The sequence below is a fragment of the Pezoporus wallicus genome, unplaced genomic scaffold, assembly GCF_028554395.1.
Source record: "Pezoporus wallicus isolate ANWC-B61680 ecotype Strahan unplaced genomic scaffold, APGP_CSIRO_Pwel_v1 contig_5485, whole genome shotgun sequence".
Classification (NCBI taxonomy): Eukaryota; Metazoa; Chordata; class Aves; order Psittaciformes; family Psittacidae; genus Pezoporus; species Pezoporus wallicus.
Genome location: NW_026641550.1, coordinates 6,464,955 through 6,481,885, shown reverse-complemented (window position 1 = coordinate 6,481,885; position 16,931 = coordinate 6,464,955). Strand labels below are relative to the sequence as shown.

General features: G+C 40.4%; 1 long non-coding RNA gene across 2 annotated transcripts in view; it reads left to right on the top strand.

Moving 5' to 3' along the window:
• Positions 1 to 14,428, top strand: part of LOC130607343 (uncharacterized) — a 43,241-nt gene extending 28,813 nt beyond the window's left edge. For both annotated transcript variants that reach the window (XR_008974225.1, XR_008974226.1), the window contains exon 2: positions 13,488 to 14,428. This is a non-coding gene — a long non-coding RNA (uncharacterized LOC130607343). The remainder of the gene's footprint in view (positions 1 to 13,487) is intronic.
• The last annotated feature ends 2,503 nt before the right edge of the window (positions 14,429 to 16,931 follow it).

Genomic DNA, 16,931 nt, shown 5'->3' with positions numbered 1-16,931 from the left:
ATATACTCTTTACGTTAATCTCTGGGACATTCTGTGTGGGAGATGCTTTTAGTGCTGAAGAGCAGGGAGTGGTTTCAAGATTTTGGCTAAGTAGACCTTTCTGGGCAAAGAGACTGAAAAAGAACACAGAAAGAGATGGTTGCATACTAGACGGAAGAGGGAGCCTGGAAGACTGTCATGGTTTAAACCCAGTCAGCCACACAGTTTCTATTACACCTCCCCCCCCCGCCCCGGCTCCTGGAGGGATGGGGAGGGGAATCAAAAGAATGTAACTCCCATGGGTTGAGATAAGAACAGTTTAGTAACTAAGGTATAACACAAATCACTACTGCTACCACCAATAATAATAATGATAGAGAAATAATAAGGGAAGAGAATACGATACCACTCACCGAAACGAGCCCGACCGAGAAGAGAGTGCCCTTCTGGGTAACTCCCTATTACCTCCCCAGGCATGACGTGCTGTGGTATGGAATTCCTCTTTGGCTAACTTGGGTCAGGTGTCCTATCCCTCCTTCCTCCCGGCCTCCCCTCCTCCCTGGCAGACCATGAGACTCACAAAGTCCTTGGTCAGAGTAAACATCAGTGTTATCAGCTCTGTTCCCAGGCTGAAATTCAAAACACAGCGCTGCACCAGCTACTAAAAAGGAGAAAAATTGACTGCTACTGCTGAACCCAGGACAGAGACCTATGTGGATTACAGCAGAGGTAATACAAGAGGGCTTTAATAATCCAGCATATATATGTGGACTATTTCCAGCAGCAGTTATTTCTCCTTTGGTGCTTCCAGCAAAAATTGTAATACTTTGTGGTTAAAACAGTAAAGCAGTATGGAAGAAAACTGTACGGTCCTGAGAGGATGACATTGTTTGTTACGTACTGACCAGTTCTTATTCAGTTTAGTTTTGCCTTAAGATGCCAGCACCTAAAGCATCAGTCAGGCTGCAGTGTTAAGTCAGGAAAGATACACCAGTCTGTATACCTGAACAAGTACATTAATGTTTGACCTTTTGCTTCTTCAGGAGAGAGAGAGTGGGTGAATATGGATCAGATGGCCAGCAGCAGCCAAGCATTGTCAAAGCTAAATTATATATGGCAAGTATCTACCAGATAGAGAAAGTCTGTGGAGCACTATTTGTACATAGCAGAGAATCTCACAAAGGCAAATGTTAATTCACTTGTTTATTTTTTTGTTATGACTAAGAAGTTTGGGACCAGCTGAAGGCTTTGTTCACAGACAGAGTTTTACAACACACACATTTAAAGTTTTTTAAAAGAATCCACATAAGATCCTAGAGATGTGTCCAGTCATTACATTATTCACATGGGGTATGTTGTAAAGCCTAAAAAGGGTGAAATTGTTCAGATGTTCCAAACTGAACAATGAGCCTAGATATAAAATATTCTGAAAATAAGTTCTGTATTAACTGGGAATGTGACAACTTTAATTTCCATCTATAAGGATGTGTGTTAGTCTCAGTATCCAGTTCTGTATGTCCTGTTGAATCAGCTGTGTAGGCAGTTACAACTTCAAGTTCTTTGTAATGTGCTTCCCTTTGCAGCCAATCTTATATCCTTAATGAAGGCTTCTGAAGGAGAAAGAAGAATTTGTGATGAAGTCAAAAAGCTGCTCAGACTGAAAGTATATAAGTCCTTCTCTATAAGAACAAATAAATAGCATACTCTCCATGTGTGGTTCATCCTATAAAATAGGACTGTTGTAAAACCTGTATTTGCATCAGATAATCTGATGATCCAGCTATTCTGAAGAATTACTATCAGATTTTTAACAGATATTCACATGAGTCTTGAAGAGAAAATTCAGGCAACAGATCTTCACATGCTAAGTGCTCATGTTGAAAATGAAACCTGTATTTTGTATCTCTCTCTTTCAGATTTGACCAGAAGTTTAGATGCAAAACTGAAGATTTTTTTGTAACTTTTATCATCCTGAGTTTTGCAGCTTCTGTTCAAAAAAAAAGTCATGTTTACACATGTGTATTTATACATGCATTGAGGTAGGTCACAATCATTTTTGTGACTTCTTTGGTGTCTGGAAATCAGGGTGGTGAGACTCTCCACAGTCCTTAGAGAAGGAGTATTCATTAGTAATGAAAGGAGCAATTCCAAACTGAATGAGTTCTGCTCCATTTTTCTTTGTATCTAGAAACCACTTCCTTTCCTGAAAGCATCAAAACAGCCAAAAAGCACTAGTGACCAAGCAGCATAATTACAAGTAGAAATAAGAACACAAATTGGCCTTCTGAGACCTATTGTAGGCGTAGGGAATACATTTGAAGTTAAGGTCTATATTCCCAAAGTTCGGATATGTTTGAGTTTCTGGTTTTGGCATAGGACTGTCCTACTTATAACTAACTAGTTTGCTCGTGTTTTCTTTGGATATTTTTCCTGAGTGGGCTTTTTCACTGTGACTCATGCAGAATAAAGCAAGCTAGTTTGGAGTGTGTGAAAGCAGGCTTCCGGAAGAGTACCAAGTCAAACTATATAAATCTTAGGCATACTAAAGGCATGTTGTCTTTGAAAACCCATACAGACATTCTCTGGATGGAGTAATGCCTACAACTTAGGATTGACTCTTTTTTTGGTTGTGTTTAGGTTTTTCTGGTGGTTCAGTTAGAGAATGTATTGTGTATTGCAGAGAAATACTGCCTGAAAGAGAACTGAGAGAAATGCAGTTCAGTGGTTAACAAGAAATTAATCAAGCAAGTGGGAAAACTGGGAATTTTTAAACAATCTCATTGAAGTGATTTTGGATTTTTTTTTTAGCTAATCGAGGAAATTTATGGTGTATTGCAGAATGAGCCTGTAACTGAGCATTTTAATGCTGGGCAAAATGGAGAATTAAGTCATTCTATTAGCTTCTGATGCCCTGGCATGATTTGGTGTTATTCTAAATGGTGAATGCCATATTAAAACTTTTGTGGGACCTTTTAATTATTAGGTTGTGATGAGATGATACACTTTGCAGTCGTTTCACCAAGAAAATATTACTGATGTTTTACATTTTTCCTTTTCAACTTAAGTAGCTGCTGGACTCCAATCCTGCTATAAGAATCTCTTAAATTCACTAACGAAATGCTAAAACACAATATCAAATTACATTTAGATAATGGGGTTTGAGGAGGAAAAATGTGTTTACTTTTAATAAAAATACACTGATGTAGTGTTTGTTGCCAAGCAAAGGCTGTAGAAAACATTGGTGATTTTATCCTATTCTGCTATACCAAACCCACAATTAGGCTATGAAATTTCCCCTTTTTTTGAAACTACATCATTTCCCTCTTTCTGTGTATGGGATAAACATGAATGTCATGGCTTCTGCATTTGTTGGTATTCTTGTAATTTTGGGAGGTCCCCTCCTAGTTATTGGAATGACTTCCAGCAGTACATATCTACCGGAGGAAGAGAACACGCTGGTTTGAAGCGATTCTTGGAGTATTTGTTGCATTTTCTTTAAAGCTGGTACCATCTGGGATAGTGTGGCTGAGAGTTTTAAATTGTGGGGAGAAAAAAGACAATTTCTAGGCCTCATGACTCTGGTGAAAAAAGCCCTGAAACATAATGACCCAAAGGCTTCAAAATGCAGGGGGCAAGAAGTCAAGGACTCATAAAACACCCCAAACCCCTCCTGATCTAAATCAGTTACAATCTGCCTGAAATGCTTGTTGAGTGCCAGTGTTAGTGGTTCTGAGATAACCTAGGTTGTATTTTATGGTTGTATTTGTGTGATGAATTACTTTATAGCTTGTTGGGGGTTTGGAGGTGGGAGGGTTGTGTTGTTTACATGCTGTGGATTGATTGCGAACAGTTTCCCAGAGAATATTCAATATCCGAAATTTCAGCTGGGTTGATTAGCTGTGAATGCTTGCATATGCTGTGTGGCATCGTTCCAGTTCCTGAATTCAATGAGCATAACGACTTTGGCAGTCCAGATTTTGAAAAGTACTGGTGGTGTGTGGAAGGCACCATTTTCCTTCAACTCCCATTGGCAAAGAGAGAGAGAAGGATAGGTTCTGTTCATGGACATGGGTGGAACATGGTATAAAGATGTCTTCTTTCTCAGGTAGCTCTACAAGCTGCCCCAAATATAAGTTGTTTTGTGACCCAGAGAATACCTTGAGCAGCAAAAGGGATTGGTGCTGCCACTCACTGCTTTTTTCCAGTTCTTATTCACCTGTCAGAGGTGAAGCTCCATGACTGAGTTTAAGCAGGAGCAACAGCGGGATGCGATGGAATGAGGGAGAAATGCTATAATGAACACAGTATGTTTCTGCAGATAGAGATTATACTTCAAGCCATTTAAGCACATTATTCTTTGAACACAGAGGTCTGCATTTGTTTAGTTTTTCTTCGGCATGATTGGCAGCATATCTGTTGAGAAGAGGCAGAATACCAGCCAGGGAGCGGTTTGGTGGGTCAGAAGAGTAGGCAAGCAAAGCTGTCCAGCATATGGAAGTCTGCAGCATTACAGCACACAGCCTGAGACAGGCGCTGCTCTCTTCCTAGAAATCCAGAAATCAGTGACGTTCCTTCAGTCCAACTGAACAGACATTTGGCCTAAACAGGTGGGACCTAACCATTTTAATCAGATTATATGTGGAGGTTTGGGGTTTTTGGGGGGTGGGAGGGTGGATTACAAGCATATGTGGTGGGAAAGGCAAGTAAATGATCTCTAAGAGGAAGCAACCAAGAGCTTCTTATTAGAATCAGCAACGGTCTCCTTATCTCAGTGCAGAGCTAGTTGCATTTTCTTTTGTTCTTTCAACAGGTTAGTAATTACTGTTGCAGTAATTAGGCTTGATGGAGAGTATATAAGACGATAAATGGTTATTCTGTGCAGTAGTGGGGGATATTTAGTGCCAAGCTTATTATTTTCAGTCAAAGCTAATTATCTCTATTATAATACATGACTCTCTTTCTTGAATTATGAGTGGGAAACGGCTGAATAGATTTTTTTTTTCCAAAGTGCCCTGAACCATGGAGAGAAATGAAAATTAAAAACAATGAAAAGCTTGTTAGACAATGAGAAGACTCATCTGTAAAGCTATTTCTGACAGATTTCTCTCTCTCTCTCATCTCTGGTTATATAAATATCAAATGCTTATCATGAAATAAATTGTTGCTTTACACATGATATGGGTATAAAAGTTTAGTTCAGACATCAGAGAAGCCACTTAGGATTCAGTGGATCTCAAGCAGTGAGCTGCATGGCCACTTGGGTGTTATGGAGCTGGCTGAAATGAGGTTGCCCAGCCATGCAGCTGTGCTGCCCGCAGCCTGGCTGACCTCCGAATTGCTGAGGTGATCAAGGGATTTACAGATGTTCCCATCAAGCGCCTTTGAAAAATACTGGCTGCCCAGAATAGGCATCTGTTTTGCTTGTATTTAGGGCCTGCCCTGGCAATCTGGACAGGGAAGCAATGTCAGAAGGGATTTTACCCTCTGTCTGGCTTACCTCAAGCAATAAGGTCAGCAGAGAGCGTGACTTTGATTAGTAGGGTTTGCCTACTCTGCAGATGCTAGCCCGTCATTTATTAATAATGCAGTCATCCCTCCTCCACTTACATCATGGTTTCAATTTGTAGCAGTGACAGGGCTGATCACCTTTCAAGTCTTAGCCACCTTACAACATACCCTGGGTTTGCTTTGCCCCCACACATCAGAATCATGCGGTAACTTGACTCTCTGACTGGTGAAACACTGTAGTAGAGCTGCAGTGTGCTGCCAGCCGTGGCAGCCGCAGTTTAGCTGGGCTCCTAGCACCCATTATCCCAGCCCTCCCAACTACAGTCCTGAATGTTCTTCCCATGGGAACTGGGGAGCGAGGCTAGCTGGGAAAAGGTGGTGCACAACCACATTTGGTCTTCATGTGCTGACAGCAGCATTAGCATGGACAGCTGGACCCAAGAGCTGGGAAGTGCTCCCGGGCTCAGTGAAGCTGTCACTGAAGTACTCTCGTCAGGCCCTGTTGGGTGATTGATAGAGCAATGGAAAAGGCAGCTGTTTGCTGTTGAATGTAAATACTCCTGTGTTACGAAGGCACAGGGTTGGGGTAGAAGCTTCTGTCTTGCATATATACTTTTTCTGATTTTTAAAAATTGTGATTTTTATTTGAATTTAATTGCCCACAGAAGAGAATCGGTAAAGCTTTCCTGCCTATTTACAAGGTGGCTTTCCTTAGAAATTCTGTACTGTGCTTTTCCATGTGCTACACAACAGATGTTTGAAGCTGATCGGTGTCATGTGTTGCATTTTGCGGTACTTTAATACGTGCTTTTGAGAGACAAGCAGTACAAAGAGGAACCAAGTTACTAAGATGGAGAAAATTTTCACAGCACTAGTATTTGCCTGTCTTTGGCTACTGCCAGTAAAACCACATCAAACTATCACTGTGCTGCTCATCTGCTGGTCATGCTAAAAGCTGCTTTACTCCCATCAGAAATTCCATCCTTTACCTTAATTTTTTCCAGCATTCTTTTGCACCACACAAAAGCTCTCTTTATTGTCCTTATAGATTTTATATGTCTCATAAAATTCAAATCAGACTTCCTCAGTTTTCTCTGGTAACACCATTCTTACAGAGAGGTGGTGTAAGTGGGCTGATGTTTTTTGATGACACAGGTATTATTTCAATTTATGATGCCATACAAATCATCTTTCTCAAATTAAGTGTGACCTTGTGAACTCTTTATGGGGAACTTACCCTGGAGATGTCTATGTCTGATGTTAAGTTCATCATTATAGTGTCCCAATTTCAGTTCAGGTTAGCGATGGCATTTCAAGAACTGTTTCTTAGAGGTGACTAAACAGAGCCATCGCAAATATACCTTACTAATTCAAATTCCTGGTGTCATTGAAAGTTTAATTTGATGAAAATGAAAGGTGCTTTCCACCAAACTTCTTATAGATCCTATGGGGCATTAGCCATATATTCAGTAAGAGTGGCAGAGAATTAAAACCAGGTATTATTCAAAGGTGTTTTTTGTCATAATACCATTATTATTTAAGGTCGCCACTGGGTGAGGAAAAGTTCATATCTATTAGCACTTGCTAAGTTATTTGCATGAACGAGGGCTGTAAGATAGGGCCCTGGAATGGCTATAGGCTAATAGAAGCTGTGTAAGGGCTACCAAGAAGGCAATAAAATGTAAAATTAGCACAGCTATACTTTAAATTGCATCTAAACGGGGATATTAAAATATTTATCTGAGATGCAGGAGAAGCGTAAGTCTCTTGACTTTCACAAAGCAAATGTATCTATAGCGCAAACAGATGAAAATAGAGACAGTTTTCACATAATCAAATCAAACATGTCACACTGACTCTTTCATTCCTTGGTCTGAGAATCCAAAATTTAGTAGGTAACAAGTAAATATTGTAAAACATAGTATTAGCTGATCAGATCTGGCAAGAAGCATAACTCCAGACTAGGAGCTTGCAGTACCAGAGAGCAGGAAAATCCATTAAACATACACAGCAGTAACTCATAACTGTAATCTTGTATAGATGTGTCTGCAAACTGTAACTCAAAAAGCCAAACTAACCCATTTACAGCTGCAGAAATCTCAACAGAACAGCTTTAGATGCTGTTATCCTATTTTTGTTTTATGTCTCTTTTTTGTAGCTGCAACTTAACTCTTTTAAAGTGTATCTCTGTGGGAACTGATGGGGTTTATTATGTTCATTTGTGTACAATAAGAACGAGAATGATCGATTTAGTTTATGCTGGTTCTTGTTTGTCTGGCTGCGTGACAAGGTTGCTATCAACAGAAGGGATGAAGCATGAGGTAATGACTACAGCTTAAATGAGAACACTTGTCATACCTGCTTTTTGCTTGGACTCATCAGCAAGTACCACGGCTTGGTGAAATGTGTGCGTGTTTTCTCTCATGTTTACAAACTGGCAAGCTTAGTGGAAGGTAAACTTCGACATTTCTTAACAGTTTCCTTCACCTCTGAAATCAAAGCTACTAGTATTGTGCTAAACTACTTAGTAGCTACTGAGAGTTTGAGAAAAAATGCATAGAAACCATTTCTTACAAAGGGTTTTCTGGTTTTGTTTTCTGTTTTTGTTTTTTTACTTATTTATCATCAAGAAGAAATTAAAGTTGAGCCTTCTAAATATGCCCCTTGGTAAAGTCATGCTGACTACTCCTGATGATTTTCTTGTCCTTCCGTGTGCTTGGAAATGATTTTCAGGATTAGCTGTTCCATCACCTACCCAGGGTCAAGTAGTTACCTGCATCCTTGTTCTTGAAGTTCTTGAAGACAAAAGTGATATTGGTTTTCCCTTAGTCATTAGGCACTTCTCCCAGTCACCGTGATGAATCAAAGACGATTATTGAAAGTGGCCTTGCAATGACATCTGCCATTCCCTCTGTACTCATGTGCATCATATCATGGCCCATGTATGTCCAGTTTGCTTAAGTGTTCTCTGACCTGATCCTCTTCCTCCAAGGGTATATCTTCCTTGTTCCAGCCTTTACCCCCTGGCCTATAGGACCTGGAATTCCTGAAGGCCAGTCTTGCAGTGAGGCAAAGAAGGCATTCAGCACTTCAGCCAGGTCCCCAGTCTTGTTTGAACAACAGATTTAAATTTTCCCTAGCCTTTCTTTTGTCACCTATGCACTTACAGAAACCCTTCTTGTCATTGATATCCCTTACCAGATTCAGTTGCATGTGGGCTTTGGCTTTCCTAACTTTGTCCCTAGATGCTCAGAAAATGTCTCTGTATTCACTCCAGGTTACTCATCCTTGCCTCCACCCTCTGTATGCTTACTTTTTGTGTCTGGCTAGGAGCTATTCATCCACACAAGCCTCCCAGCAGTTCTGGAAATCACTGCGATGGACCACTCGTGAGCCTGGAGGAGATAATCCTTGAATATTATTCAGCTGTCTTGGGCCTTCTTTCCCTCTAGAGCCTTATCCTGTGGGACTCTTCTGGACAGATCTTTGAAGTAGTCTAAGTCTGCTCTCCTGAAGTCCAGTGTTGTGAGCTTGCTTTTCATTTTCTTCCCTGCCCTTAGGACTCTGAACTCCACCATCTCCTGGTGTCTTCTGCCAAAGCTGACTTTGATCTGCACATCCCCAGTGAGCCCCTCTTTGTTGGTGAGAATGAGGTCTGGCAGATCATCTCTCCTCATTGGCTTTTCTGTCACTTGGAAAAGGAAGTTGTCATTCATGCTCTCCAGGAACCTCCTGGATTGCTTATTGTCCTGCTGCGTTGTCCCTCCAGCAGGTATTAGGGCGATTGACATCCCAGATGAGGACCACGGCCTGCAAATGTGATGATACTGTACAAAGTTGTTTATACTGCTTGGGCAATCTGATGAGGGACAGGAAGAAGCTATACTGATGATGGAGAATATTTATGTTAGTCCGTATCTGTGGAAACATGTTTTGTCTTGCATATTACCCTGCCAGCTGAAAATGTTACTACTAATATCCCTCTCCTACCTGGAGACTTTATTACCCACGCTAGAAATTACAGTACCTTCTGACCTGTGGCTCAGCATCATGGGGACCACTCATAGACCTGCTAAAGTCTCATAACCCTGTTCAAGTCAGGATAAACTGTGTGAACAATGACTAAATAGACTAAAAAGGATCTTAAGTCAACTTCACTCATTTTGTTTGAACACTCACTCACTAGCAGGTCAGCTTGCTGTAACCTCTGGCAAGGGTGAGAGGCAGATGGAAAGATCATCTTCAACTGGCATAGCTAGAACTGAAAAAGGACTTCTGTCTTTGGCTTTTTTCCACTCTAGACATACTCTGCATATGACTAATTTGGTTTTTAAAAGAAACCCACTGAATGCTTACTCAAAGAATTCTGCTGCTGCAGCATTCCTGCTCAAAGGAAGAAAGAGCTACAGTCTTGTCTTGGTTTGGGAGGTGAAAAATGTGATGGTATTTGCAATTATTGGTCTAACCTGGAGAGGAATGGCCAGTTAAGAATTGTATAAAGCATGAGAGAAATGATGCTTACGGATGAGAGCTGTAACATGCACTGGGCATTAACTTGTACCCTTGAACCTACCTAAGTATTGAGCAGTGGAGTCATGAGGATTAGATATCATCTGAAGAAGGCAGAAAATAAAAAGGAAGAAATACTGAATAAATTGGAGTTTGTCAAATGCAAACTTCAGAGGACAGATGCTTTGTGGAAAGGCCTTAAACTGTTGCTCTTTTCTTTGGCTGACAAGAGGTTTTAATAAGGTGCCATCACAACTTTAAAACTTTATTTCTGGACCCACAAGGACTATAAGTGCTAGTTTTTTCTTCTTTCTTCTTGATGAGCTGCAATTTGCTGTCAGTTGCCTACAGTTCTCGTAAAGTTTATGTAAATTTTAATTCAGGAAAGACTTGGACTCCTCGATAAGTAAGTTTGGTAAAACTAGATTCAGTTGCAAAAAAGCTCCTCCTCATGTCATAGGCAATACCTCACACTGCTGCATCAGTGGCTGGATGGACAGGGGCTATGTGGGGAGTCTTTGCAAAATCTGGTTGAAAGAGCTGAACTCCTCTGGCAGAAATCCATGACAAGTTGCCAGAGATGAGCAGAAAACCACCCAGGTACGCTTAAACTCTCCATTCCAGGCAGCTGAGCACGGTCACTGTGTGAGCCAGTCCACATCCTTCAGCTTCCAGCGTCTGACAAACTGGGCATGTCTGACCTCTCGGTAGCCATACCTGCCCCCTTTGCTCTTCTCCATTTTTTCTGCATCATGAATGCCATGGGTCTCAGAAGTTCTCTTGCAGGTTTACCACTGCAGTCCCACCACCGTCACCCTCACATTTCCTAAGGCTGAGTGTTCCTTCAAGATTTCCTGAAATTCTGTTCTCTAAATCAGATAATGCTGATCAGATATGCTAATCAGATAATGGTTTGTTTCATAATCAAGCAACTGAGCCTTCATTCCACAGAGTAAGTCAAACATGCAGAACAGTAACAGCAGATGAAGAGGTGCCTTAACACACCCAATTAAACGCAGAAATTAGGTATTAGAAATTAGGAGTTGTAAGTTGCTTCTTTAATAGATTCACATGGTCGTACTAATGACATGTTATTGCAGTTACTAAAAACACGCATTCTGTAATAATGGAATATAAGCATAAAGGAGTCTCATGAACACAGGAGCCAATGCTTTATATAAAAGTAAGAAATAAAGGGAGAAGCAATAAGTATTAAGAATTTATAATAACTCAAGAAACTGAGTTGTGCATTTCTGGATGTGTTGGAGACTTTCAACAGATATTTCCTATGGAAAGAATTTATGAATCAAAGCATAAAAGTTGTCCAGGGAAGATTGGTCCCACATGGATACTGTTGCTGTTTTAACTCATCCAAATCTTCCAAACTATTCACTATGAACAGATTGTATTCATAAGTACAGGAAGCATTTGCATTTAGTATAGCTAAATTAGCTCAAGCAGAGATTAACACACTCCATATAATGTTTAACCAGAAAATAGAACAGTTGTATGGCCAGAATGAGACATTTAGAAGGAAAAGATAGAGTGAGCCAAATTTTGTTCTTGGTTGGGGTTACCATAGATGTGCAGATGCAAAACATCTCTGGATTAATTTGCTTTCTGCTTGCATTGGCCTTCTTTTCAGTTATTATTTCCTATTTATGAAGAAGGAAGAACTGAAATCTACATGTTTTGGCATCATGGAAAATGGCCAAGGCTACCCACCCTGTAGGGATCTATCTAGTGTACATTTGAGGGAGGAGGTAGATGCCATTTCTCCTATTTTATTTTAAATAATGCTATCTGGATAGTAGTATATTTCCCTTCTTTCTTTTCTTTTCTTTTCTTTTCTTTTCTTTTCTTTTCTTTTCTTTTCTTTTCTTTTCTTTTCTTTTCTTTTCTTTTCTTTCTTTTTTTTCAAAAAGTTCAAAGTGTTACTATGCTAAGAACAACTTTTGACTTGAGACTGAGATTACTACCAACCTCAACTCTTCAAGAAGTAAATAGGATTAGAAGGGTTTGTGGATAGCTTTGCATTCTCAGACATATTTAGCACTTCACAGCATAGAAACTCAAGATTAATAAATAAATAAATAAATAAGAATTGGAGTTCTCTTTTCATTCTCTTCCCTGGCATAAGAATTTTGCAAGCAGCTTATTTGTATTAGAAAGGTTGTACTTGTTTAAATTCATTAGATAACACACATACACTTGCAAGAAGATTAAGGATAGGCAGAAATGCTACCAAAGTTTCAAAATTGCTCATGCAAATACTTTTTGTCCAGAAATATCCGGAGTACTAGCACCTCTATGTCTTCCCAGCTTCATCCTGGACAGATTCAGTGAAACATGTCATACTTATGACCAAAATGTCATATTTATGAAACATGTCATATTTATGACCAAAACTGGAAATAAAGTAAGTATGCCTCAGGTTATAATTTTAAGAGTTAAACTATTTGTTTGTTTCCACTGGTGTTCCCATCATTACAAAGTATACCCTTTGGAGTTGTCAAGTGATGCAGAGAATCATGCTGAAGGGTTCAAGAGATGGGTTGAAATTGACCTGCCCTTGCTCAAAGTAGGGAAATTCAACCCTGCTACAAAGATTCAGAACTTTGGTTCTTCATACACCATGGAGCTGATCCCAAATGGCCTTTTTGCTGATCTTCTCAGTGAAGCATCTTTTTACCTGTTCCCTGAAGTGAACAGGTATAAACCCCTTCATTATTTACATTGAAGGGGTTTATATCCTTTTATATCAATGGGCTACCCAAGAATTTCTCTGGGGGCAGGAATGGTTACCAAAGCCTGAAGAAAATTTCCACTGAGCTCAGTGGCAATACGCCAAAGAGGCTGGGCATGATGTCTCTAGTTTGAAGCTTTCCTGGGGTAGAAGAAAATTCATTTCTCTGATACTGCTTAGCTCTCGTGAATGTGTCAGTCAAATTTTTAATACAGTGTTTGTCTGACACTGGGCATTTTCACTCAGGATGTAATATGACACAGACTTTTCCTTTAGATCTAAATTGGGATATCTAGAATATCTTGCTTCTTAATAGGTTCATGTGGCCCCTCCCCTAGTTCCTCACTTCCTGTGTCCCCTCTTGTGCCTTGATTTTCACACCCACCACATGAGAATATCCAGTTTCCACTGATCTGGAAAACATGATGGCTGGTACTGGAAGGACCACTGCAGCGACTGCACCCACTGTCCACCATCTCATGTTCAGTATGTCTTTTCAAAACAAGGTTCTCATATTCTGGCACAGCATTATGAAGTGTTTATTGCTGTTGCAGTACGTGCTCTGAGACCTACGATATCCTTTAATTCCTTGATTTTTTCACTCCAGCATCTCTTCAAGGGGAAAAAGTGAAAGCCTGATATGGTAGTATTTAATTATTCTTATTGTACAAGGTACAAGCAAAACTTCTACTCTTAATCATGGGTGTTTTAAAACCATAAACTCGTTGTTCATATTCGTTAACAGTTGGGGAAGAAAGTTGATCTTTCCTGAAAATACTGAAGCAGATGGGAGCAGTGTGAATGCCAGAATATCCCTGCAAATTCTCCTAACATGAAACAGCTTTGGACAGTTCAGGACATCTGGAGTGAATATGGGAGAGGGAAATGAAAAATTTCTTGAATGTACTTAAAGGCTGAAATAGAATCACAGTGGCATAGACATGCAGAAACCCTGAATGAAATACACACATGGATATGACAGAATGCTTAAAAGGAAGTCAGCCTGCTAGAAGCAGAACTATTTTTAGTCTTCTAATGAAGAAAGCAGCTGTATTTGAGAAAACCAGTCACTCACTGCTTGGAAAAATCAGCTGGAACTCTTCTGGGTCCTGGTTTTCTTGGTTGCTAGAGGAAAATCTTATGTGTAAGCTCTTTTAGCCCTGGAGAACCTTAAATGGCAGTCATCTTGGGTTTTGAAGCACAGTTGGGAGCTTCTTGGGAACAGATTCACAGACTTCTGTTGGAGCCCATGGTCACTTTGCGGTATTCAACCACTCTTGGAATGAGTGCTTCTTCAGGAGACAGTGAGGATCTGGCAAAGTCCTCCAAGATGTACATTGAACATAACATTCTGCCTTTTTTTGTTCTGTGCTGTGCTGCTTGTTATCCAGTGTTTGTTTCTGTTGTGAGTTTCCCCAGAGCTTCACTGGGGTGCAGCAGTCTCTCCACTTCATCACAAAACCTCTGTTTTCTTATTTGTATAGTGCTTGCGTTAGGTGTGGGAATGGAAGGGAGCCACTTCATTTTGCTGTTGTAGTGAAATTTGAATTGTGAAAACTCACTGCTCTTAAAGTACCATCTTTGTACAGAATAAGCCCATTTATAAGGTGTAGTTGTGGTGGTATAAAAGAATATTTTCCGTCTTTTTCTGTCATGTTGCTGAGTTAAACAAATGATCAAAGTGAATTATGTGTATCCAGGCTGTGACATGAATGGACAATAGTTATCACATGGTCAAAGCCATCGAATGTGCTTGCTGGAAGTGAAGGAGACAGCTTGATTTTTCTGCTGGCTTAAGAAACCATTTCTGAACTAGTGAAAGTAGATGCATTGTAGAAGGCTGAATGGAGAGAAAAGGGATTTCAGCTTAAAGCCAGTGTTGGGGAAGCCTGACCACAGCCATCTGCCTATGATGGCCTGGCATTTTTAAATGAGAGAATAAGATTAGTGGGGAGGGTGGCTTGGTTTTGAAAACCTGCTTCTGCAGGTGATCTGTTAATTTTCTTCAGTGGCCACCTGCCCAAACCATCAGGAACTGGACAAGATTTTAAAGGTGAGAGAATGGCAGGGTATTCAAAAAGAAATGTCATGGAGAGTGAGCTGCTACCTGGCCTCTGTGGGTATACCTGCTCTGGGCAGCTTTGTCAGGCTCCTTCAGTCACTTCCAGCTCCCAGCCTTACACTTACATTCTTTTCTTGCCTGTATAATATCTAAAGTGTCTTATACAATGGGAAACCATCTTGTATGTAGGTACTTATGTGCTCAAAAATTGGGAGGGTGGAGGAAAGGGTTTGTAAGCTCCAAGAGGAATATCCTGACTTCTCCTTTTTCAGTAAGACTGTGGCCCAGGGAAGAAGCTGATGCTCTCAGCCTCTTCCCGTTTGCTTGGCACCTGCCACGTGCCTCCAAAGGGTTATCCCTCTTCAGATCTCCTGGCACAGTTTGTTCTATAATCGGTCCCTAAATCTGTTTCTGCTTGAGCAATATGGTTTTAAAACTAACCCCTATTACAAGTATTGAAAAGAGGGAAGATCGTTGACTGAATTGCATAAGGGATAATTACATGAGTATTTACTCTGGCATAAGTTAGGCAGCTTGGGGGCAGTGACCAGCAGCTACAGGGGGCTTGGGGAGCTGGAGTCTCTTTGCCTGACTTGGGGGCAGCTGGAGCAGCAGGTCTGACCACAGCCTGTGCTTTTCACTACAAATATCTGAAGTTTTTAGCTGGTTTCAGTAGAGCCTGTTTTGCATAAACCACTTCTATTTTCCCATTACTCATATGTCCCTTTGTTAATAACATAATGTAAATAATTCTGTGCTGGATTTGGCATTCATCTAAACAGGTGTAACACTAAAGCAGTCGTAATTGGTTTCAGTGTTTGCAGCCTTCTCTCTGGCTGCATTTTCCAAAGGGGTTTACTTGTTTTCGCTTTTGAAGGCTCACTATTACCATAATTCACCCATCAGTCTGCTGCTTCTAATGTTAATTCAGTTTTATAACTTGGTAGGAGGCAAGATGAAATGCTTCAAGCTGCATCCTAAGGTTATTCTTTGAGTGGCCAGTGTTTTAAACTGATATGATGGGCATTGGCAAGAAGAGGTTTGTGATATTTATAGTCTTCAGGAATCTGTGTAAAAGTGAAAAAATGCTTATCCTGGTTCTGTATAAATACCACATCCAAAGCACACCTGTCTTCTGCCATGTGGGCCAGCTAATTGGTTTTTGATCTATTTTTACTGTTCTTAGCTGAAAGGCAATTTTTTGTTAAGTTTCACAGAAAGCTCTAGAGCTGTTTTAGGGGTTTGTAGCTGTGAAAAATAGCCATGGTTCTGTTATAAAAAGCATTCTCAAGGAATAATTACAATGATTGAGAATGCTTTTTAAAAAAACAGAAGCGTGTACATTTTTCATAGCTACACGTCTCTAAAATGGCTTTGTGGGTTTCTTCACATATTCAGGAAACTTTTAAAAATAAAAAGGAGCAAATCTATCTCTGAGCTTGGCAACAGATGAAGTTTATATTTCACAAGTATCTGAAAATGGGTTCCTCCCCATTTGCAGACACAGATGCCAAAGTTCTAAACTGACAGTGCAAAGTTTATATTGCAAGCTTTGTAAAGGAGCAAAGCAGCATTTTTCTGCTCCATGTCAGTCCTGCTCTTATGCCTGGCTGGGATGAAGCCTTGTTGGACAGTTGTTATTATTGTTATTGTTTATGAATTCCTGGCCTTGTGGTTGTGCAGAACAGCAAGTCATCATTGTTGAATCGGGAACCGTAGACATGAAAATAGCAAAAAGGTTGCCCCTGCTGCTAAACTTTTGGCAGTATTTTGTATTCCATTCTTGCCTGTATTAAAACACAGAATGTAGTGAATGGGCCAATCCCTGAAACCCTTATTTGGTTATTATGAAAAGAGACAGAAAAGGCTGTGATTCATTAGGAGGGGATGAATAAGAGGCTGCAGACAAAGTCTATGCAAGGTAGCTCGGGAGGTTCTGTTCCCTTGTCTCATAACAACCCAGCAACGCAAGGGTTGTCTGAGCACAGCAAATGGTGGCTCTATCAAAAGTGATGCATTAAATAGCCCTCATGCTGGGGCAAACAAAAGAGCGATGCAAAGAGGTGTCTGCTGCTTATGTGATATATCTAAGCATCTATATGCAGAGTTGGTGGGAAAGGGAAGTCA